Consider the following 26,209-nt stretch of genomic DNA (forward strand, 5'->3'; position numbering starts at 1 on the left):
GACTGAACTCAAACTGATCTCTTGTGAAATCACCAAGGATAAGATGAGATGAGAATGAGAATAATGCAGGACAGAACAGAGAATCAGTGAAATCAGTTGCCTTCATAATCCAGTTCCAAGTTCAAACAAATATGACCTGCTAATATAAAATATGAGTCATCTAGGGTGACACAGTAGTACAGTTCTCTTTCTTTCATACAGAAATCTAGCTGGAGGAAATAGGTTCCATTAAGGGGCCATGAAAGTATATTCCAAAAGATACCTAGTCTACAATCGACCTAGCTGACTTAACTGTGACTTGGATGGATTGCATCAGCTGACGGCCCTATTTTATTGCATGAAGATCTCAACACAGGAACTAGATGGCATAGGTATTCATGCTGGAATCATGATATAAAGTATCCAGAAGGGATAGGTAATGTATAGGTTTATTTTAAATGAACAATGATTTGTTTTTCTTTTTCTTTTTTTCTTTGTTTTCGTGTGTGTTATTTATTAAGAGTTGATTGACTTGCACATGAACAACCCTCCCAGATCACCCGTCCCAGGTAATGGTCTGTGCAAAACAAAGCTTATTCTCTTTTTTCTTTGTGCATTCAGCTTTAGTGGTTGTTATGTATCTTTGTGCTTATCTCTACTGGTACCTTGCCCTTTGCTTTCTTGTTTAGTGTGTAATAGGTCTGAACTTTCTAACCAGAGTATTCCCCATCCAAGGTAGATCTAAATTCGACCGTGGCTTTTCATCTGTCCTTGATTTTGCAGAATGCTCTGGTTTTCTATCAGATTTTTATACTGTTGATTTATGCTTCTTATTATTTAGGAACTGCATGCTGTCACAGTGCCCTGTTGCTCTGTTTAAGTAGCCATGGTTTAATGAACATCAGGTAAGCTTGTCAGAGATTGTAAGATGCAAGTAAGCTTTAGTAAGCATACTGTTAAAGAATTACCAGCATTGAAAGCCTTTTCGTTGTTGCCATGCAGAGAATATTTACATACCTAGATAATGTATAAGCCTTGGGTGTTGAAATGCATATGACAGTATTTGTAATAAAAGGACAGGATTACAGTATTTTCAGAAGCTCATTACATTTTATTGAAGACCAGTGTCTTATAGCAGTGTCTGTGTGTTAGTACACTTGCAGTTGGGTGACTTTAATGGTATATGGTAAATAAGCATTGCTACCTTACTTAAAAGCCAAGCCCTGCAACAACTAGGTAAGCTCCACACTGAAGTCAAAACACAATAGCTCTGGTGGGTAAATGTACTCTGTAGTAATCAAAAAAGACAAATGTTTGAAATAACTACAGGTTATGTGCAAACACAATAGGTAGTGATGAAACAATGCTCTGCAAAAAATGCATTAATGCTCCACATTGCTGAGCTGCAGATCAGTTATTATCACTGGCTACCAGGATTTCACCCACTTCAGATCAAGCATGGTGCCGTTCAGTGCAACCTTCCCAGAACTAATTCAAGCCTGACCAGAATTATTTGGTGTGTGTGTGTGTGTGTGTGTGTGTGTGTGTGTGTGTGTGTGTGTGTGTGTGTGTGTGTGTAAGAGGGAGGTAGCATACCCCTCAGCTGTCCAGGTTTTGCAGAATGTCCAGATTTTTGCCCCATATTCCTCCTAAAAAGGATTGAAGTTGCTAAATGAGACATTTCAGTTTTAGACGTCATATCATTTAGAAAAATGCATACTAACACAAATCCTGTTACTCTTGCAATTTTCTAAGTTTATGACAGCCATATTTATAATCTGTCCCTATTTATTTTAGACTTTGTCCAGATTTCTTGCACTAAGGTTGAGGCCTTGAGGGGTGTGGTATGTTTGTGTGTGAGAGAGAGAGAGACACAGTGAAATGCCCAAGTTAGAGTTAGCAGGTGGAATTTATTTTCAAATGCATTTTCAAGGAACTGTGAGTTTTAAGGGAAGCAAAGTTTACTGCTGCTCATGCCAAGTCTATTTACAATGTGCAGCTGTTTTGTTTAGCAAATGGTATCTCTATTATGGTATAAAGTTTTAAACCTATAGTAGTTAGTAGCACCACAAGTAGAATACGTGCATCTTAATGTAGAGGCTTGAGGTTTTATTCCTACAGCATGTACATTTGTATGCTGCAGTCCTGAGGATGTCCTCCTTTGGATGAGATGCCTAATAGCTATGAATCTGTTTTTCGGCTTGCCATCCATTTTCTATTGCAATATACCAGCTTACCATTTTTTTAATTTAACATTGGCAATTTATTCTTTGATGGCAGCAGGCACTGAGTTTGTAGATGAAACACTGAAATATACAGTTGTTTTTCATTAGTTTCAGATATATTTAATGCGGAATTATTCAGATTACTTTTACTTCGGCAGAGATTGTGTGTATTGACTGATATTGGTGGATTGTAATGAGTGGCTTTTTATGGTTGAAATGTTCTGAATTGGGCAGTTTGTCATTAATGGTTTGTATGTTTTGTTTCATTGCTTACTGGAAAAAATGTTCAAAACTATAAATTTAAAACACACTCAAACAAGTGTTGCTGTATAATACAAGGGATATAATTCAGTTATATATAATATATTATAATTAATTCAATCAGGTAAATCTAATAACTTTTGCATGGCCCTAACAGTGTGCAAGGAGCCTATTGCTTGAAAACAGTTCAAAGGTAAATAACCTGCCACTGGCCAGATGCATTTTCTTTGAATGTGGGTTTCAATGCTGTTTCATTGAATGTGAGTTTCAAAAGTAGAGAAGCTTTAATGCCAAGTCTGTTTAAGACTATTGCTTTGTTTAGGTTTAGTAAATGCCTATCAGTATTTGGGCTATAATGTTTGAAATAAAAGTTGTAAATTAAATCCAACTGCCTGTAATCATTGTTGAACTAAAGCATAAAACAGTATGTACACAGAGATTTGAACAGTGTCTATGGCAAATGGGGAGAAATAGCCAAGTAATGGGACACTTGAATGGATGTGTGGGGGCGGGCTTGAGGTGGTGGGCTTGGCGGGGCTGTGTTGGCAGGGGCGGGGAGAGCTATGTGGGTGGGGCTCTGGGTTTGCACCCCTGCAAAATTGGCTGTAGTCATTTGTAACTTATTTAGTGCTTATAATGAGTTCTGAACAAGTGCTGAGATCAACGAAACAGATGAGTGCTAAAACTAAAAATCTGGCTAGTTGCAAGGGAAATTTTGAAAAACAGACTTTATGGCGCCAGGAATAGTTTAACCCCAGTTAAGTGGGGGGGGGCTTAGGAGCTCACAAACAGTCCTGGACACAGCAAATCCGAATCTGACCTGCCACAGGAAAGGGGGGAAGAAAGCTTAGCATTTTTTTTTCCAGTAAAGTGGAAATGGAGAAAGCTGGAACAGAAGTTAATTCAACGTTAAGAATCTGAGTGGGTTGGCCTTCACAAATGTTCTCTATTAGATTGAGTGAACTAATGACACTAGACTGGGAGGAGTGCCACAGATCAAATATACAGTATGGGTGGGCAACTGCAAAGCCACCAAGTATAAGAACACACAACACTAGGGTGGGTGGGAAGAAAAATTACGGTTCCTAGCTGTAGCCACTAAATGAAAGTTTTAAACAGATCAAGGAGCAGACTCGAGAATGCTTTTAACAGACAAAAATGCACAGAAAAGTTCAGATAGAGCACTCACAAACAGAAAATACAACTCTCAGTATGAACAAGCAGTTTACAGTTAAGTAATGTTAAAACAGTTTAAAACAGTACATAAATGCAGTGAAACAATAAAAAAGCTTTATAACAGTGCAAAAATATAGTAGATCAACTGTATAGCACAATTACAAGCATTTCAGCAGTGCAATTCAGTGAAATAAGTGTAAGAAATAACTTAGCCTGCTCTTGGAATCTTAAGGAATTTCCACTTATGCAATGCAATCCAGAGCCTGACAATACAAGCAGAACCTTTATAAGACACAGGGTTTATATAGCAGTAAGAATGGAAGAGTTGGAAGATCAAATTACTACTCAGCCCCTGCTATTACCCAATCACTCGTACTACAGAAGGTCAGGAGGCCTTGTTGCTCTCAATAATAATGAAGACAATCAACAGAAAATGGCTGCCAGAAACACAAACAAAACTTTCAGCCTACACAACAGGCCTCTATCAAGATTATGCCACCTGAGCAGAACACAGAAACCTCACTTTAAAAGCATAGAAAGAAGACCCACAAAGACAAAATCCAAGTCTCAGTATGAAAAAGCAGTTTACAATTTAGTAATTTAAATAAAAAAAAGCAGTTATAGTAATGCACACTATTACAGTTTCAGTTTAAAATACTAGTTTCAGTTTTAAATTCATGGCCAATGTGGAAGGCATTTATTTTGTCTTAAACTAACTCAAATATATATTTTCTTTGTTAGAGTTTTGCTCATATCCTCAAATCCCATCCCGAAAGTGCAATTCCATACTGCCTCCCCAGTCAGCCTAACAAGGTGCAACTATAGCTGTGTCCAGAGATCAGAACTGAACTTTAAACCTATAAGACAGATGCTTCTCCACCAAAAAATAGTGCCCCATGTTACTCAAATGGTGGAAATGTTTGTATCTACATCTTGCAATATAAGTATCTGACAAAAGCCCACCTTAATACATCAGGGGGCTGGTTAGTGGAGTTTACATGGAAAATGTTAAACTGCAAAGTATTAAACAAAAGCTTTTCAACTGACACAGCAGTGACGTTTCTGTGCAACTTAATTTCAGATTATTATTGTTGAGGTGTGTGTGTGTGTGTGTGTGTGTGTGTGTGTGTGTGTGTGTGTGTGTGTGTGTGTGTGTGTGTTTGTATGTGTGTAAGCAAATGTCTTTAAAAATCAAACAAATTAAATACCATTAAAATGAATATTTCAAAAAATCTCCAAATGCCTTTAAATTGATACATTTTTTCCCTGATTTATGACATTTAAATTTACAAAATATGATTAAACTATATTAATGGCACTGTTTATTAGCAGCCTAAATAACTTGTTTATTACAGTACAATACTAATATAATATAATTTTGAGGATATTTCTTTAAGCTTGCATTACTAATCTATAAGTAGTTTCATGGTGATAATCTATTTTTTCTTATATGACTGTTTTAATGATGTTGGTTGGTTGTATTAAACAGGAAATTAACTAAGTCAGCATACTTACATTTTATTCAAATACCTCTGATACATTGCTGTGTAGTTTTGTGCATGACACAAAGATACCAGGTACAATAATTACCTCTAAAACAGATCATTTTGCTGTGTGAGATATAGTAAACCACAAAACAATAAGTAAATGAGGAATGATGTCTAATACAGGGCATTGTCCACCTATGATGAACAAGTTAATTTGACCTGTAGTCTGATTAAACACTGCTCATTTTTTTCAGTTCATGAATCACATCAGTGACTAACATCCATCACACCATACTCTCAGCTAATGACATAAAGGACTGATATGGGCTGTAAACTAATGTACTTCTTTAAAGAAAGGGGGCATTCAGCCTATAGCCTTGTGTAACATTCCACTGAATGCATGTTAAAATCTATAAATGTGTATCCTGGCATAGATTAGTATTTACATGGACTGCTAACTAAAAAGTAGAGAGTTTGCTTTGAGAAAAGATAGATGTGATTAATATTTGTAGGATACTGGTTCCATTCTGACTTCTGGTTACTCCATGTGTGGAGTTTGTAGGAAATTCTACTAAAGAATAGTAAAATGTGTAGGAATAAGTGAGTAATTTAGTATTGTCACTCAAGACATGATAGTACTGCACTGTCTTAACAAGTCCCACAGTACCTCAGCAAGTCGCTTGAGATTAAAGAGTTGCATGATGAGTATAACAGGTCTGCAACTATTCATACTAATGGACATCATTAAGGGCAGCAGGTCTGGTCAACCATTTAACGTTACATAGCTGCTCATATCAAGTAACGGTCAACCATTTAACATTACATAGCTGCTCATATCGAGTAACGGTCAACCATTTAACATTACATAGCTGCCCATATCAAGTAACGGTCAACCATTTAACATTACATAGCTGCTCATATCAAGTAACGGTCAACCATTTAACATTACATAGCTGCTCATATCAGTCAACCATTTAACGTTACATAGCTGCTCATATCAAGTAACCGTAAGTGCCAGAGATGGATAATACATAAGTTTTGCAGCTAAAGACATGAATTATGAATAAGCCACACTCTGAAGACTTGGGTTTGTGCCCTGTACTCAACCCTGCACCACTATGGCTCTGTGATCTGTTACTACTCCTGAATCCTTTATGTGGGTGAAGTAGACCGTACATGTTCATGAGCATTAGTAACATAAAAGAAAAGAATGAAATAGAAATAGATGGCAAGTGTCATTCTAAATATTTTAAATGGATAATATGAAAGAAACTTAAAGCAATATTATACCAGGAATGAGGATTGTGATCATCTGTATGTATTGAAGAGCAACTATTTAAGTCAAATGTTTAACCATTCTGCTCTAATACAGAAACATATTTTTAAAATATGTGTAAACAAGAAATCATACAGCTTCTCTTTCTAATTACTTCATTCTTCCATCCATGCAAGGATGATTCCAGAAGGTATGTTACCACACAGTAAATATTTGTCATCTATGTGGCAATGTAAATTAATTCTATGTCTTATCAAGCTAAAACACCCTTTGTATGATGCTGTTTTATCATAAAACAGATTACATGTTTTCAGGCAAATATTTCAAATATGCTTTCTTTCAATACACTGTAATAAAAATGATACAGTAGTAATTTGCTCTTTATGGTTCATTGTTTACAATAAGCAATTCACTGCCCAGATTATTAGAGATAATGAATGGGGTTACAGAGAACTGAACCTAGATTCCATATGTGATAATGAGGAGATTTCCAAGGTACTTCTCAGTTTATTTCTGCTGGGGCTACTTTTTAATGAATAAAATTCTATTATTTGGCTTTGTGTCTAGAAACAATAAGAATTGCAAATGGATGTGTTTTAGGTCATGTAATGTGTTTTTGTAGATAATTTAGACCAAGAATTGTAGCTGAAGAATGTAATCAGCTCTACAAAAAATTGGACCTTGCTTCAAAGAACACCTATCTAAGGCTCTAACGTGTGAGATTACTGATTCATTTGTTTAGACAGCCAGGAAAGTATTAGGTCCTGGGTTCAGCTCATAGTACGGTATATGAATGTCTGTTTCACAACAGTTTTGAATGCAAAATTACAGGAGTCCTACAAGTACTGTTCATTACCGAATGCACTGTCACTAATACAGAGTGCCCGCCATTACAGTATTATTCTCAGTTCTTTTAAAATAAACTGTAATACATCCCATTAGCAGATCAAATAATGCGTGCCACTGAACAGCTCTTTGTTCTTTTATACTGCAAAAGTATCACTTATTTTGCCCAAAGTTACTTGTATACTAATGCTGTCTCTGCGGCATTTCAGAATGACTGTAGGAATAATTTTATTTGAATTAAAATACTTATTAACTGATTTTATAATTACTGCAGTTTTATTCACACCAGGATAAATATACTGCATACATTCATATTTTTTTATTTTTCCATGTAAAATGGGTGCTGGGAAGACATTATACGCTATCACTACTAATGAGTACAGAGTAAGTATGCAGTGCATGGTCGAATGAGATTTAGGCACAACAGTATCGTATAGCAAAACACTGGTCAGCAATGCTGGAAGATGCTCATTTCATACAAAACTTGTTTTGCACAACAGCAAGAGTTATTTAGGAAGGCTGGTAAAGCCACCGTCATGAAGCAGTTTAAGATTTACAACACATGTTTTTGCATTTTTTTAAATTATTTAAGTTGCCCATCCACACACAATACACAAACTGGCTGGAGCAACTGGTTCACTTGCCTACCTTGGAGTGCCAATTTATTCTGGCCTGATATCCCTAGAGAGGAGAATAAAACTGGTTCATCACACTTGCTTGAACTGATATACATTTTCCTGCTTTACTTGAGCCTTAACAAAGCACTGTCTTGGCAATTAGTAACAGTAGTACATCTGTATGTCTCTCTTTCTCTCACTCTCTCAAGGAAGGAAGGGGCACCCTTGATTAAAATCCCCAACAAATTAAAATATGGGTGCTTCCATGAGACTTTTCCATAGGATGTTGGTCTCACAATTAAGTCTGCAGTCAGACCTTCAATCGAATCACAAACTCCCTTCATACTGGTGATATGATGGCAGTAATAATGGTTATTTCCAAAATCATGCTGCATTAGCTCAGTCCAATCTACTGCCACCATTTTTTCTTCTAGTAATATTGCTTTGAATTCGTCTACTCTTCAATCAATAAATCAGATCAAAATATCTGTTTAGAAAAAAGTTTACTAATGGACCTGCCAATTAAAATTATGTCATTTCATCCTATCCAAAATGTGTGGGTCTCCTTTTGTGACCCTTTGCTAAGGTTTTAGTTTCTATTCGACCTAACTTTGAGCAGACTTATCTACTTATATTTCAGAAGAATATTTATTGCTTGTTTATGTTCTGTTAAAAAAAGTTTAGTCACAAAAGAAAAGAACTCTTGGTGCAGGCTATTTACTGGGTTAATGCATAAATAAATAAAACCATGTGTCTGTTGGGACAGAACAAATTTTCAGCAGAGATGTGGAAAGAAAAGTTTCATGAAAAGAGTACTGCACTATTACAATGTAAAATATTCCATACATGCGTAAATAGAATTAGTAGCAGACAAATTTATATGGAAGCACATGCGATTTATAAACATACAGCTGAAAATCTGGTCCAAAAAAGTAGACAGATACAGGTGTTAAGCTGAGAAGAAGCTGTTTGTACTAATGGCCAGTGACAAACATTGTGTCCTCAGTTAATTAAAACAAATGCATGTTTGTTTGTAAATTAAAGTCATTTTGTAAATCAAACTCTATTAATAAAGTACCAGCAAATAATTGTTATGGAAACAAACTTGGGTAAGACGTAAAGAGAATCATCTGACAGATAGCCACTGCTGCTGGGACATGTTGTAATTACAGCCAGAGGAACTCACTGGCTCTGTGTTACAACAGTTTACTTGTTTTGCTTTTATCAAACAGGTAATGACTACATTATGACTACTGCCGTTTCAAAGGGTGACTGAAGTGAAGGGTAGGGTTTGTATTAACCCATTTCAATGTAAAATATTTAATTTGCACTGCTAGTTAAAGAATGTACATCAAAACTGTATTAATGGAGTTAACTGCTGCCGTTTAAATAATCATCCATGACCCATGCAAAAAGCTTTGAATGTCTCACTTGTGTCGCCTCAGGCATGAGTACAAGGGAAACCCCAGAGACAGTAATCCCCCACATGGCCTGCTGTCATCAAAGTTATTTCTAGCTCCTGGCAACATTGTTCTGTCTGCTTGCTGTCATTTACAATAATAGAAATGTATGGTAGACACAGTGAATTTGACAGAAGCATGAAACAGAAGGTTGTAAAAACAACTCTCTAATCAGTGTCTGTAGCTCAGCAAAACATCTCTACTGACTGACTGGAACAGGAAGCTGACTAGGTTTCATCATTTGCAAAAGTTTTGATTTAAACAATGAAAAATCCACTGAAATAATTGAATCCAGTCAACTGTGGGTTTTTTTTTTTTTGAACAACTGGTGTTATCAACAGACCATATCAAAGAGTTATTTAACAAAGAATCCCATTGGTGGTAATGACAAAGCATCTATGAAAAGAAAAGAAAAAAAATAATATATTGTTACATTACCACACAATGAAACTTTTGGGTTGTGGGGGAAAAAAAAACAAATATATACTAGTCATTATTGACAAATACAACAAAAGTGTTTCGTATATTTTAAAAAGCACTGCTTGAAAATCCATTTGAAAGATTTAAGTTAAAATCCTAACATGATTACCACAATCATACCTACAAGGAAAACACTGCATAACCAGTCCCAACAGTGTCCAGAAATGCACGAATAACATGAAATTTGATGTGGTAGATGTCACTTCGGATGTGTCAGAAATCATACTGTATTAATAATATTTTAAATATTTTTGTGATATAACTTACTAAAATGATGTCTTGTAAATAATATTGCAAATATCACTGTATAGAAAGTGCCATGTTGCTCTTAAGAATGCCATCTTAAAAGACATGTATGTCTCTGTCTCTATGTGTGATTAGCAGCAACTACATTATTAGTCTAATGTACGAAAAGGATGGCTATGGCCCTGGAGATCAGAGGTGTTCACCTTTCACATCAGAGGGCATTTTCTGCTTGAAACAATAGTTCAGGGAAATGTGTTGTGGAAAAAAAAAAGTATATGTAGAAACTTGAAACAATTTGGAGATGTTCTAAAGAGAACCCAGCCAGGAGGAAGCTGACTGAATGTATTTTGGGGCTAAACGTAAATTAGTACAGGAAATTGCATAGTTTTTATGTTATTCATTTATTTATTGATTTGTTTGTATGTCTTGAAAAAGAGTTTGCTCCACTGAAGTGATATTTACCCTTTTTAATAAAAAAAATGTTTTATAAACAAAATAAATCTGCTGCCTTGTTTTGATGCCATAAAAACAATACAGAAGATATGCCATTATCACATCTGCATTTAACCTGCAGTAACCTGCATTTATTTATTTATATGTTGTTTATCATGATACAGGACTAGGCAGGGCTGCAGAGCCAAAACTTTTAATAAAGACTTAATTTGGTGAAATTGTGTCACCTTTTGTGTTATTTTACTGGTTTGTGGACTTTATTAAAAGTTTTGGCTCTGCAGTACTGCCTGGTTCTGAAGTTCCTCTTATTTGGTTCGCTGTACTGCCTTGGATTTTTATCATGATACAACACTGATCAAACATGACCAATTGCAGGCGCAGCCAAGGATACAAACTAAACAGTTAGCAAAAAATGGAAAGAACATATTGTATTTACAAAATACAACTAGTCAAAAGACAACTGTGTAGAGAATCAAAATATTATATAGCATGAGAAACTGTCCATCATATTTTAGCTAGCTCAGCTTAACATATAAATCTGACAGCCTGGACCTAGTAGTCCATTTTCAGCCAAAACCTATGCACATTTATAAAAACCAAAAAAAAAAGGAAAGAGAGAGAGAGAGAGATAATAACACCCCTGAAAATAGAGTGAGATAATAACACCAATTTGTTAACCAGGTAATCCCATTGGACACACAGTTCCTCTTCAGGAGTGACCCAGCAACAATGACAGGATAAGTGACTTTGCCCAAGGTCACATAATCTGGAAATGAGAACTGAAGGAGTCATGCCTTCTGACACAGGACCTACAGTATTAATCCTCTATGCCAACTGACAAACAAATGAACATTGAAGTACAAAAGATAATACTGTACAATCTTATTTAGTGGTATGGCTACTGCAGACATGCTTCATTTTAAACATGGTCTAAGTAGGTTCCCTAATGAGTAACTATCCCCTATTTTTCCTTGGATAACTGGCACCATTTCTTGCATATTGTGTAACACATTTTAGAGAATGGGCTAGCTGTACATTGGCACCCTGATTGAAGAATGAACATTCTCCAGCAGGGTGTTAATGTATAGGTAATGCCTGCTGAAAAGCAAGTTTCCCGCTTCATGGCAGCATATTTAGCTGCCATGGAGCTCGGACTGAAAGAAAGACGATGGCTGCTATTATTTTACACTTGCTAAGCAGAACTTTTGCTGTTTAGTGAGTCTAAAATAAAAAAAAAAGAAAAGAAAAAAAAATAGAAATTTGTGTGTGAGTATATGAATGTATGAAAGTAATGTAATGCCTTTTGGCTTTTTCCAGTTAGGGGTCACCACAGCAGAACTCCGGTCCGCTAATGATTGGCAGTGGATTTTTACGTAGCTGAGTTGCCAGCCCGATGCCCAACCTTAAATATGGCACACCCATTCATGCACGCACTTACCTGCATGTCTTCAAACGCCACTCGAATGCGGAGAGGACATGAATACTCCACACAGAAGGTGCTCCAGCCTAGAATCAAACAGGAGAACCTCTTGCTGTGAGGCGACAATGCTAACCGCTGCACCACCGTGGTCTATATGAATGTATGAAAGTGAGAGTGAGAATATCTAGTCATTATTTTACACTCACTCATCAAGGCTTTTGAGTTTAGCAAGTAAAAGAAACATAAAAAGAAAGAAAAGTGTTTGTATGTGCATTTATGTTTCTGTCTGTGTGTTTGAGTGTATGCGTGCTGGCATACATGAAAGCGGAAGTGTTTGTGTGTGTGTGTGTGTGTGTGTGTGTGTGTGTGTGTGTGTGTGTGTGTGTGTGTGTGTGTGAAGAGACAGTGATCAATCAGCAACAGTTAAGAGGCTTGCAAGCTCAAGAAATCTTGATAAATCCTAAAATAAAGGGGGACAAAGGTTCAAAAATAGGAATGGATATTGCTCTTATAAAATTACAAGTTGCTTAGTTGCTTGAATAACAAGATTTGTGTTAGCATGCAATTTCTGAAGTACAAGTGTGTGTGTGTGTGTGTGTGTGTGTGTGTGTGTGTGTGTGTGTGTGAGAGAGAGATCAATCAACCACTGACTGAAGCACCAGTTAAGAGGTTTGTATATCTCTTGACCTCTTAGCTCAATGAATCCTAAAATAATGTGGGAAAAAAGGCTCAAAAATAGGAACAGATATTGCTGTTATAAAATTACAAAGTTGCTTGAATAACAGGATTTATGTTAGCATGAATTTTCTAAAGGAAATAAAGTTTAAAATTCAAATGTAAGTTGTTATTTTGTGACTTCAATCCACAATGACTGGCAAAAAAAAAAAAACACATTTTAGGAGTAAGGGACCAAAAAAATAAGATACTTTTTGAAAATGTTATATTTTGGATGTCAAATATTTCCTCTAGCACCATTTACATTTACTTCATCAAATCTGGAACTTTAGGTAGAGGAACTATTTTACATCAAAAACATATAAAAATATACAGTAATAAAAAAAATAAGTAAAACACAACAATTTTACAGACAGCCCATTCTCTAAGTGCAATAATGCCCTCTAGGGTGTGTATTATTGTGGAAATAATGCCCTTCCGGGAATGTACACATCCTCTCCCTACAGCTCTGAGCCTCATAATATCCTTGGGGGGGTGTTATTTACACAGTAACACACACACAGTGTTGGGCATTACTGCTTGCATGAACAAGTTGCACCTTGACTTCTACATCCTCTACCTACAATCCACAAACTGTGTTAACTAGAACAAATCTCTCATTCTATTCCTGAAATTTGATTTTCTGGGATTGTCTCCATATTCCTGAGTGTGTGAAGCATTTCTGAAAAGCTCACAGTAGCATTTAGGTTAATACCTCATTAATAAAAGCAGAATAAATGAAGTGTTTCTGAGTTGGAATCTATAGGAAACCCTATTGTTGACTGATATGTCATTTCCTTACTTCATTGTGACCCTACATGCCTCACTGCTTCCTTTTCGTTGCATTGCGGAGTCTTGTCCTTACATAAACAATAAGTTCCTCTTGTCTTTTACCATACATGTTCCTCGTACAAAATGTGTATTGAGAAAGTCTGAGTTGCCATTCCTACAAATGCACATATCGTGTTTCTTTAATAATTGTTAGGTAATGGTGTAGTTACCACACTCACTGCAGACAAGCAACAAGCATGTTTGTGACATCTAGAAATAAGAGGGCTTGAACTGTAAAATAAAGATGAGATAAGATGCAAACATTTTATCAGCTGACCTTTGTATGGAAAGGAATAATCAAAAGCTATTAATTAAATGGTTCAATTCTGGAGAAATACCATGGCTTTACTAGCTAAAAGTTATTGCACTGGGGGGTAAGGATGATTTCCAGTTGTCCCCAGTGCTGAGCTAAGTGTTAATATATTTAGAGAATAGGGGTATAAGGAACGTAACCTCCAACATGGGAGTGTGGGGGGCTGTCATCTTGCAAAAATGATTTTGTTCTTTTGGTAAAACTTACTATTTCCAGAATTCATCATATTTCTGCAATATTTTGTGGTATAAATACAATAACTTTGATTAGTTGCTATGCACCCAGATGAAGTCTTGTACTCTGTGTAATAAAACACTTGTATGGTGGAATAAGAAACAAAACAACCAATGCAATGAGTTTCAGTTGGCACTATTGGGTTTTTCCTTTAATGTAAAATACAATTCATATGAGCGCTTTCGTCTGCATAAAACAAACTTCATCAGATAAAAGTCCCACTATAACTGACATAATTTATAAAAAATGTTTAACCAATGAAATCTTCACATTAATAAAACAATTAATCAATAAAATTCTAAAGATACTGAACATTCAAAATTTAAAGAAACAAGAATGTGTTGGTGGTTGTTTGTATGTATACACACACTTCTAACAGATTAAAAAATAATGCATAATGAAAAATTTTGTTAAAAATATAAATAAACAAAAGAATAATCTACAACATTTTTTCATGAGTAAGTTGATGTAAAATGTATGTTTACATCTGATGTGTTGAAAATATATTTATGCCATCTTCAAAGTATATTTGCCTTTCCTGTTAAGATGGCTTTGATGTTTATATACGATGTTTTATTAATGTGAAGATTTCATTGGTTAAACATTTTTTATAAATTATGTCAGTTATAGTGGGACTTTTATCTGATGAAGTTTGTTTTGTATTTTACATTAAAGGATTGGACTTCTCAGCAGGTGAACTGTGTTTTGTTACTAGTTTATTCTACTTACTTTGTGGCAACTATTGGGTTTTTCTTCAGTTTCACCATCTGGAAAAGTCTTGTAAAATAAATGTTGGACATAACGTATAAGAAAAGTAACATAATAGAACCTACAATAGGAAGGGCATTAATTTAAACTACACAACCACAAAAGTATAAACTCTGTATACAAACAGTTTGTTACCATTCACAGAGAGAAACTGTATAAATGTTAATATGTTACAATTGTTAAAAATCAAAAGTAGTCTAAGCTCTGCATGACACAATAAATCAATTGTTTACAGCATCTATAGTCTAGGGTGCAACTATCTTGAGATTACTTGTAAGAATGCTTTTAGCTGAACTCTGCTCCACTTCTGTTTGCAGACTGTCAACCATTTCTACATTATACAACAAAATCACATTCCCTCTGATGTTAGAGAATCAAAGCAAAGAGAAAAATACTGTGTAATGCTAACAGTATGACAGGTCAGATGGTTGTCTCTGCAGGAGTCTTGAAGCAGCATGCAATTTCAAGGGACATTACTTTTAAGTCTTAGAGGAGTAATTAAACTTGCGTTGCTTCCGTTAGTCATTCAAGTTAGCTTATACAGTGTAACAGCACAGTCCTTATCAGTATAAATTTAAAATAAAAAGTACGTCAGCAGAAGCTAAAATTAAAAATATCAGACGGGACTGTGTAGTTCCAGTACGTCCTGTTACCAAGCCTTAAGAATAACTTCTCGTACAACATCACAGACTCTAAATGATGCCACAACAAACGCAGACTAGTTAGTTCAAAGATACATTTGAGTTTCAAGAGTACTTTTAGGACATATAACATATGCAGCACAAATTAATTTGAAGACTACTGATATCAGCAATTATGAAGTCATTATGGTGGTGTGAATATTACCCCCCATGGGAACGTAGAGTAGTTTGCAGAATAATGCACTGTCTCTTCTCTGTAGATCTGCAATGATGTTAATCATAGCAAGCAAAAATAAATAAATAAAATAAAATAAAGCAGTAAAAAGTAAAATAATACATTTCAACAAGGAACTGAGGACTTTCAAGGTGATACTATAATCAAAATCATATATGGTAGAGCATGGTGCTTAGGTATACTTCAAAGATGAAGTACTATCAATGTGGAATCTTCATGTCCATTCTCTTATCAGTGTGGGCTGTGACCGTGGCCTCCAGCTTTTTTTCCCACATCCCAAAGATGTGCTGATAGGTGAACTGCCATACCTCTAAATTGTGCACAGATGTGTGCTGAGTGCTTGTGAGTGTGTGAGCAACTAATGCCAGACTGGCATCTTTTCCAGGATTGGCTCCTAACTTATGTACTGTACTTGATGGGATAGGCACAGGCTTTTCTGCCAATAGGAAAAAGGATAACACTGGTATTAAAAATGAAGGAATGCATGATTGATAATATAATAGCTTTGACAGTTAAATTCTTTGAACTATAACTGCTGTACATCAGAGCTTCATTTCCAGTAAAGTATAAGTAGTCCATGGCAAGCACAGCATAGTTAGATGACATGATTTTTAGGAAACTGAAAGGAAGGGAAACTTGGGACAACAGTTCAAAGCAGTTTTCAATAACAAACCTCTTCAATATCCATACTACGTAGAAAAATATTTAATTAAAAACATTGTTCCAAACACAAACCTCTGTGCCTTACTTTTTTCTTTTTTTTTTTAACTGAGGCAGAGCACAACTTCTCACATATAGTTTATTCTCCAAGTGAAATCAAAACTTTTGGCTAATTCATTATGCATTAAAGTCATTTTAATAACTGCCATTTAAACAGCAGTCCCTTCCCAAAGGTATCGGTGATGGATAACTCTCCTGTCTAAATACTGAGAGATGAAAACGTAGAAAACAAGTTTCTGCAATGGATGATCTTCTTATAAGCAGTGGGCATAATTCCCACTCTGCTAGCAATAAAGCAAATAAGATTAATGTTAGGATCGTCATAACAACATACAAATAAATACACAGAATGTGACTCGTAGGGAACAGAATTACTATAACTGCAGTGTCACATCCTGCTGCAGATTTATAATATCTAAATTAAAGCTTCTTCATTCTAACCCCAATTTATGGCAATACAATGGGTTGTGTCATCCTGTGACAATGATCTCATTCACTTACCCATGTCAAAATAGGTTATATCAACATTAAGTAATTAAAAAAAAGAACTCCTTATATTTCATTTACAAGGATTTCACATGCTGCTGACTATATTTTCCTACCAACAATGAAAGAAATGATAAAATATACTTCTGGTGTGTGTATTTGCTGAGGTATTATGCACCAAGAGAAGCCCTGACTTTGCCAGAAAGAGTTAGTTTTAGGAATTAACCCACGTAAAACAATGTAAGACTATAAAAATCATGTTCTGAAGAGTTTTAAATATAATTTGGAAAACTATACGGGAATAAAAAAAGTTATGTTATGGAAGTCAGCTGGCTTCTGGGCTCATTGTGATTGACTTGTCAGTAACCATGGTATGGTATTGTATGGTATGTATGGTATGGCATGGTATGATATGGAATGGTAGAGTACAGTATGCTATTGTATGGTATGGTATGGAATGGTATGGTATGTCATGTATAGTATGGTATGGCATGGCATGGCATAGCATGGAATGCTATGGTATGGTATGGTGCGATACAGTACAGATGTCATAATGGCACAGTGTCCTTTTTTATCAATAGATAAAAAGATATACTAATGAACTCATACCTGTAACAACATCTTTCTTTGCAATATAAATATCTGCTAGGGCACTATGTAATGAATCAATTTATTTCTCATAAGTTAACAGGTAAATGACATAGTTACATCATTCTTTTATTTCGACATTCTGAAATAAATAAGTGAGTGAAACAACTATAAGATAGCTTATGAAAGTCACATCATAATAAAGACTGGTGTCCTACTTGTCGTCTGCCTGCTTGTAGTAATACTTGCGCCTATTTTGGATTGCAGTGTTCATGATTGCATGGCACTAATCCTCCACTGTTTTTTCATTAAAGCTTATGAAAGCATACTGCATGAAGATTCAAGAATAATGTGAGAACAACATCATGTTCCTCAGGAAATATAAAAAAAATTGTTTATGCCATTTTTTTTTTATTTCACCATTATTTATAGTGATTAGAAAGAAGGACAAGAGTCATAGTGACCCTGACTCATTTTCCATCAATAGAGGTATATCTCTTATATTATGCCATGATGAGGCCAATTACAAAAATGAGCAGCTTTTGCCCATATTGGGTTAATCACAGTTTGGCAAAAGCAGATACACAAATTGGCTGTGACTGTAGTGTGATGCATTTTGTTTTAACCTTTCTCCTCTGTTCTGTGACTGTGGAGTTGGTCTATATAAGAGAGGGGGTTGAGGAGCTACAGGTAAAATTAGATGACTTCTATTTTTTTGTTATTTTAAGTTACATTTCATGATATAGAAAACTCAGTGAAATGTTGAAATATGACAATTCTGATTAATATAGGAAAAACACCATCCAAAGGTGCACCGTGGTCATGGTAAATAATATCAACGTCCATGGGAACCCAAACATCTGGAAACAAGTTTCTATATATTTAATAACGCTAAGGTAAAGTCACCTCAGAGATGATGCTATCATATTGAGAAAGACATTCTTTGAGTTACACTACAAGCAAGTCATATAAAACCACAGCTAAAAACATGCAATGTACATTTACCAGCAGCCTTAACTTTATACTTGTTATAAAAGATAGAAAGAGGATATGCTCATTTATACACAAATCTGTGTATCATTCCTAAAATCCTAAATCCTGTAAAGTAACTGAGGGACACATTCTGAACCTACAGTACATAAATAATCAAATAACATAAAGTAAATTTTTAATCAATATGTGTTCTTTAGACACACTGAGGTCTTAGAAGAAAGCCTACATTTTATTCATTACAGAGATGTTCCAAATGTATTTAAATCAATTTTAAAGCAGTAGCTTCATATTCTCTTGTTTAAATAGAAATTACTTCAACAAACTATTGTTATTCTTTAGATTTACTACTGAAAGTAGAAAAGAAACTGATAATTTTTCTTAAGATACCCAGTAAAATATCAGTCCTATTTTAATAGGTGTATCACAGAACCTATTGTCTTGGGAATATTCACAGAACAACAAAACAATAACCGTTTTCATAGGAAAATAAGCTTGGTTTTATATTTTAAAGCACAGAATGGGTACAATTTATGCTTGGAAACGTTCAATGAGTTGTTCCTTAAAACCACATTTTGTTTTTCCACTCAAGTATCTGACAGCCACTCCTAGTACAATGAAGATGGTTAAGGTGCTAATTGTTTTTCAGATTTATAATTCATTGAAAGTGGTCTTCAGCTTAACCTTTTTGTGGTATTGGAATTTGCAATAACTTTGTGCACAGAGTCATCACTAATCTAATCGGTAGATATGAACAAAATTCTCAAGTGGCCGACCCATTGACCCAATATCTTTGAAGATATATTTCATTGGTTTTACATGCCATCTTGGCTTAAAACACCTGGAAATTAAGGGACACATTAATAACCATTGTTGTGCAGTGGAGTAGAGCTGGAACACAATATACATGCACACTAAAACCCTTAGCTATTCACATATAACACTGTATATATGCGTACTAAAACTTTAACTATTCAGAAATATGTGGGCATAATATGGCAAAGCCATGTACGTGATCTTGTACCCATAATGAACACATTTGTAAACAACCCCCTTCTCTGATCATCTGCTATTTGGTCAGGAAAGTAGCACCATTAGAGTACCACCTGGTCCTAATGTGGTAACTTACTGGACAGCTGACGCATACAGTGCAATGTTGCTGTGGTTCAAAATGTAGTGGCAAGCCTCCAGTGCTAATATGTTGCTCATCAGAAAGTGCTGAGCAACATAATTTAGCTAATAGTCACCCCCCCTAAAATTCTGCCAAGGTACACAGAGCTCCCTTCTATCCCAAGCACAGGGGAACCTAGTATGCACTGGTGTATTGGGTGCTCCTGTGCAGCATTCATAAAACAGGAATGGAACTGTATATTACTGGGGGAATACCATGATCATGGTTATGCAAGGTGGTCTACAGTGCGCTCACTGCCATGCTGAACTTGATATGCTAGATGCATTTACACATCTATGCATTATGTAAATTAATACCAATTTAAGGTTTTATTCAAACCACTGAAATACTTGTAATAGAAATGGAAAAAAAAACTCAACATAAAATAGCTCACAGTTGTGTGATGCTGAGAGTGTGCTCTTTCATTTTGGTTTACAGTTGGTTGTGGAGGTAAGAAGAGGCATGTACCTTTTGTTACAAGGATTCATGGATTTCATTTTTTGTGCCACAGATGATGATGATGATAATGTGGTTTATGATGGGGGGATGGAGTGGACATCACAGTGGGTAGGAAAGACAACAAAAACACTACTCATCAAAGGAAGAACATAACAACATAGTCAGTCTTGTTCTGTGATTTTCCTGAGTTAGAGATTTTGTGATGGCCTTGCTGCTGGTGACCTTTCTACTCATACATTATTTTCTTTGTGACACAATCATTCCCCATTTGTTTATGATGTACGCCATATTAAGTAATGCAGGACTATACCTGTGCTGACTTGTGCACATGGACAAATAATACACAGATTCTGTGCTAGCTGCCTTGAAGCACTTGTGTGTGAAAGACATTGTTGAGTAACTGTTAAGTTTTGTGAATGAATTGTCCCCTCCTCTGTGGCTACATTATATGATTCTTGATTGATGACATTTTGAAATGTATGGCTGATCAGTACAGGTGGTGAGAAATATGAGCTGTTACTGAGGTTTATCTTGCAGTATTAGGTTTGAGTCCTGTCATTTCACTTGCAAAATATATGTGAGCAAGACATTTAATCAGCATACCAGTTTCACCTATAAAAAGATGTACTTGTGCTATTGCAAATAAAAAGTATACCACATATTAATAGCACTGAACTATGAACTATGAACATCAGGCACAAACAACTGGGAGTTATATTATGTCTTCTCAGATGCAGTACAGCTGTGAACTGTATCACACATTCTAAGTACTCAGATGTGAATTGCAGCAAATGCTTCAATCTGCTGGGTGGTCACACATTTCATATAAACAAATAACATTTATAGCCCACACATCTCACAGTTGTAAACTGTGTTTCAGAGGAGCACGCCCTTTGATCATCCATAATCCCTCACTGCATGCAAACATGGTGAAACTTAAACTCCACAGTCTGCATTTATATTTTAGACATATGAGAGAGTAATATGGAAATCTTTCTTAATACATATAACATATAAAAGGTTTATATACTTGAAACAGCTCTCAGTCATGCAGTATGACTCGACATATAACCTCTTTCTTTAGACAGCTATGGACTATAGTTTGTATCAGTAAGCATTAATCATGGCCTGTATTTTGAACATTTGGGAATCCTACCCAGCTTTGCTGTGTTGTGCATAGTGTTTCCTTATACTGCTGAAGGTCTGGGTTCATCACTGAGCTGGGAAGTGAACAGTAACTAGGGATACAAAGAAAGAGTAAGCACCTTTATTTCTCTGGGCTGAGTGTATGATACAAACTATTGTCACAGCAGCCTCTTGCCAGTCTGGCAGTTTAGCTCAGATGAACAAAACTGTGATGTGTTAACAAGGATTTTAGTCTTGACCTCAGTTCCTTCAATCTCCATTGTTAATGGAGTGATTCTCAGCAAGTTATTTAACCAAGCAATTCTTCTGGACTGCCCCCTGAAAAAAACATCCTTGCTCCTAATGGACTTACTTAAGTTAGATGTATTAAAAAAAAAAAAAAAAAAAAAAAAAAAAAAAGATGGTGGTAGTGAGCCCTCTGCATATACTCATGCACTATCTGTTGTAAGGTGTGTGTACATAACTTCATGCTCCCCGAAACTGAACAGCCATTTATTTATTTTTTATTTATTTATTTTTTTTTAATACATTATTGATTGCATTGGTCCCAATAGGCAAGTGGCCTCTTTTCAGAGAAGACCTAATATGGTATTTATACTACAAACAAAATTAGGGGAGGAGACTGCGGAACTTTCTCTACTCTTTTAGATAAGTGCCATGGGAACTTTTACATCCACCTGAACTACCGCCATCTCAGGCAGATGGAACCTCAGTTTCATGTTTCTTCTGAAGGATAGTACATGCTGATTTAAAGCATGCTGCACTACAATATTAGCAGTTTGCAAAGTTAATCCATTCACCTGGAATGGGAATAGAACCTACAGAACTTTGATCTTCCAGCATCAAAGGTGAGCATGCTACCTGTTAAATAACATACTCAGTTAGTTGCAGATGAAGGGGACATCCGGGTTAGTTACTAATGCATTGTTTGGGGACAGGTGGAGAAGTCAACAAAGGAAAAGGAAAAAAAGCAAAAACAAATGTGAAAAATGCCACACATACTTCAGAAACACTTCTGAATGATAAAATACATTTTAAATAGCTATGAACTGTCACATCCATCACAAAAATAAAAGCAAATTAGGAAATGGATTTGAAACAATAGTAAAGTACCTACCACTCAGAGCATGTAAATTAATGGGAGTTACAGCCCCCACACTTGAACAGCTTTGAACTGCATAATATAAACTCCTCAGACAAATATGAGTTATACTATGCTCTTTACTGAGCTCTGAACTGACAAGCACAGCATGAAAAATGTTTATTTAACTTCTGGTAACTGCGTGGGTGCAGTAGATATAAACAAACCTATTCTTTATAAATGACAGAGGAGAGCACATATAACAAAATACAAGCAGTGTACAAAATGAGCCAGATTATTTATTAAACTATAGCATTCAGAAAATACAATGATGTGGTAAAATGAAGGGGACAGAGCACTTGTAAATCTTAGCTGCAATCCTCGGAACAACATTATATGGGAAATTCGGGTACAGAGATGAAGGAGAGAAAGTAAAGTATACAACAGACAGAGGAGGTGTTTCTGAAGTGGAGGACAAATGCGAGATGAATTTGTAAATAGCACATTAATGAACTGGCTATAAACGGGTGAGTCAGACATGGCCGAATCCTTAAACGCATTATAATTTAGATGAGGAAGGTCAGCATGTGTAAGACGTAGGATGCAGGAAAACTGCTGCTCCAAAAGTTACAGAGAGGATTGCAAGGGCAAAGCTGCAGGTGCTATGCCTGGAAATCACTCCAACCTAGTAAGGGAGGAATCTGTAGCCCAAACGTAAAGTGTAAAAGGGAGGTAGAAAACCGGGGTAACAGATTTTTTTGTATGGAACACGGGTCTTGCAAGTTGTAGAGCTCAAAGTCAGGAGAGCATTTCAAACTATATCTCACTTAAGTCATCCTGGGTTAAATTAAGCAAGCAACAATGCCTGACAGGGTGTGTGCTAATCTGTAATTAATGCCTGCCCAGGGGTAAACACCCTCGGAAGGGTGTTAATTACACATTAACACACACCCTGGAGGGCATTATTGCATTTAGAGAATGGGATCTCTGTAAAAGTGTTGTGTTTTACTTACTTATTTTTAAGTACTATAATATTTTTTATATATATTTTTGATGTAAAAACTGTTCTCCACCTAATATTTCAAACTTTCCATAATATATGTTAGTAGTGTTAGTGGAAGCATTTGACATCCAAAATATAACACTTAAAAATATCAAGGCATTCACTTTATTTTTGGTCCCTTACTCCTAAAGCTCTTGGTTTGTTGCAAGTCATTGGAGATTGAAGTTACTAAATAATGCCATACATCTGAGTTTCAGACTATTATTTTCTTCAGAAAAGTCATACCAACACAAATCCTTTTAATTAAACAAGTGTGCAATTTTATAAGAGCAGTAATTAAAATATGTTCTTAATTTGAACTTTTGTTCCCTCTTTATTTTAAGCTTTATCTAGTTTTCTTCAGCTGAAAGTTCCAGAGGTATGCAAACCTCTTTACTGTCACTCTCACTCAGTCTCTCACGCACACCTCTGTTTCAGAAAATGTATGCTAACACTTCTTCTTTTCCTGGTTAGGGGTCGCCACAGCAAATCACCTGTCCACTCATGATTGGCAGTGGAGTTTTATGGTGTCAAGTTGCCAGCCCGGCACCCAACCTTCCAGAGAAGGCACACACACACACACACACACACACACACACACACACACACACACACACGTGCACGCACTCATGCCTAGGGCCAATTTAGAGTGTCCAATCCACCTACAGCATGTCTTTGGGATGTGGGAGGAAACCGGAGCACCCAGAGGAAACCCATGCAACCACAGGGAGGTCATGTAGACTCCGCACAGAAGGCACGCCAGCCGAGACTCGAACCGGAGAACCTTTTGCTGTGAGGCAGCAACGCTAACCGCTGCACCACCGCGGCCGCCCAAAATGTATGCTAACACAAATCCTAATAATCAAGTAAAATATGTTCTTATTTTGAGCCTTTGTCCCCCGTTTATTTTATGTTTATCCAAATATTTTGAGCTAAGAGTCAACAGAGCATACCTTTCAACTGCTCAGATTTTTGCAGAATGTCCAGATTTTTGGCTCGTATGTTTGGTCCCATCCTTATAAAATGTGTAGTTTTCTGGGAAATCATTAGGGATTGAAGTAATTAAATAATGACAGATATTTGAATTTCAGACTTCATATCCTTCGGATAATATATGTTAATGGAAAACCTGTTGTTCCAGCAACTTTCTAAGTTTATAAAGAGCAATATTTAAAATCTGTCCTTATTTTTTGTTGTTTGTCCCTCATTTGTGGATCTGTCCAGATTTCTTGTGTCAAGAGTTTAGAGGTATGGTCAAGAGGTAAGCAAACCTCTTAACTGATGCAGTTGCTGCCAGGAATCACTCTCACTCTTCAATCTGTCTTACACACACACATACACAAACAGTCTGTTCTGCTTTCATGCATGCATTCACTCATACATGCAGACAGAAACAGAAACACACATACTTTTTTCGGTTTCATTTATTTTACACTCACTAAACAGCAAAAGCTCTGCTTAGCAAATATAACATAACGGCTCAATCAGTCTTTTACTGTTATACACATATACACCCTCATGCACAGACATGCACACTTTTTTATTTTAATTTTTTTCTTTATTATTTTAAACTTGCTAAATAGGAAAAGTGCTGCTTAGTGAGCGTAGAATAATGGCAGCCATTAAATTTCTTCAGTCCAAGCTGCATGGTAGCTTGATATGCTGCCATGAAGCAGCAGACATGTTTTCAGTGGGCATCACTTGTAATTAATACTGTGCTGGAAAATGTTTATTCTCCAATCATTGTGCTGATGTACGGTCCCCCCATTCTCAAAAACCTGTTAGAACACCTTGCAATATAGCCTTACAATATAATCCCTTCATGATAAGGTGGGCAGTGCAAAACAAATTCCTATGTCTTTATTATGAGGTCCATTATGATCTCTCCATGGCTTTGCAGATAAGGCTTATATCCAGAGGTAAGACTTTGATTAAACAGCTGTCCATCAGGTCCCATGGATGCTGTTTTTTTGGAAGTTTGCACTGAACCTGTCAGCCAGTATGTTGGCAATGTCTGTAGGATCAGTAATCTTCACATCATTTTGAACCAAAACAACGGTGCGAGAGTGAAGAATTTCCCAACAAAGTGTCTCATTTACAACACAGGCAAAGCCTAAGCAGGCAAATGTCACCAGCTAATCACTATAGGTTATTATGGTGTATATCCTTAATACATAAGGGGATACATATCACGTGACTGCCAGTCTTCCAGGACTTTAGGTAAAGCTGTGAGATGAGTAAGTACACTTCATGCATCTCACCTTCCTATAATAGGCCCTTCCTGAACTATTTCACAGGAAGTATAGATTACATGGTGTCAGTAAAAAAGGAAGGTAATGACACCATGAATGAAATTCCTGCTGAACACTGATTCTTTGACTTTCAGAAACAGAGGATTAAAAATATAATTTCTTTTGCTGAGTATGATTACTGCATCTCAGCTATGTGATGAAGCCCAGAAAGATTTTTTTTCTTTTTGCCTTTCAGTAAATGTAATTGCTAAAAAAATCACTTTTTCTATTTTTGCAGTATAGACATCAACAAGATATTTGCCTTCTGAACTCTGCATAAGGTCTGAAGCCCAAATATTTTTATATTGCATATCTTGCTCAAACTAAAGACATTTTTAAATTTTAAACTAAAAATAAACGCAAAAAGCTGAGCCACTAATCTCTTTCAGTTTTTGGATTGCTGAAGGTCATATAATTTACCCAGTATATCATCACTTCAACTGCCAAAGTCTCTGAAGTTGCATGGCAACGTGCCTGAAAACCTGATGCTTGGGAGCTTCTAGTATGACTTGAGTTACAGCTAAGTGCAATATCACTTTAAGGGTTCTAATAGTAATTAGTAATTTGATGGTG

The 26,209-nt window shown here is 36.0% G+C and overlaps 1 protein-coding gene across 5 annotated transcripts in view; it reads right to left on the reverse strand.

Annotated features, from left to right (window-relative positions):
• The window catches only part of SHANK3 (SH3 and multiple ankyrin repeat domains 3), a 7,266,504-nt gene that overhangs the window by 2,149,062 nt on the left and 5,091,233 nt on the right, over positions 1-26,209 (reverse strand). The gene's annotated exons all lie outside the window — the stretch shown is intronic.

Source organism: Protopterus annectens, chromosome 11.part0 (genome assembly GCF_019279795.1).
Source record: "Protopterus annectens isolate FY-2018-M chromosome 11.part0, PAN1.0, whole genome shotgun sequence".
In the NCBI taxonomy this organism is placed as follows: Eukaryota; Metazoa; Chordata; order Ceratodontiformes; family Protopteridae; genus Protopterus; species Protopterus annectens.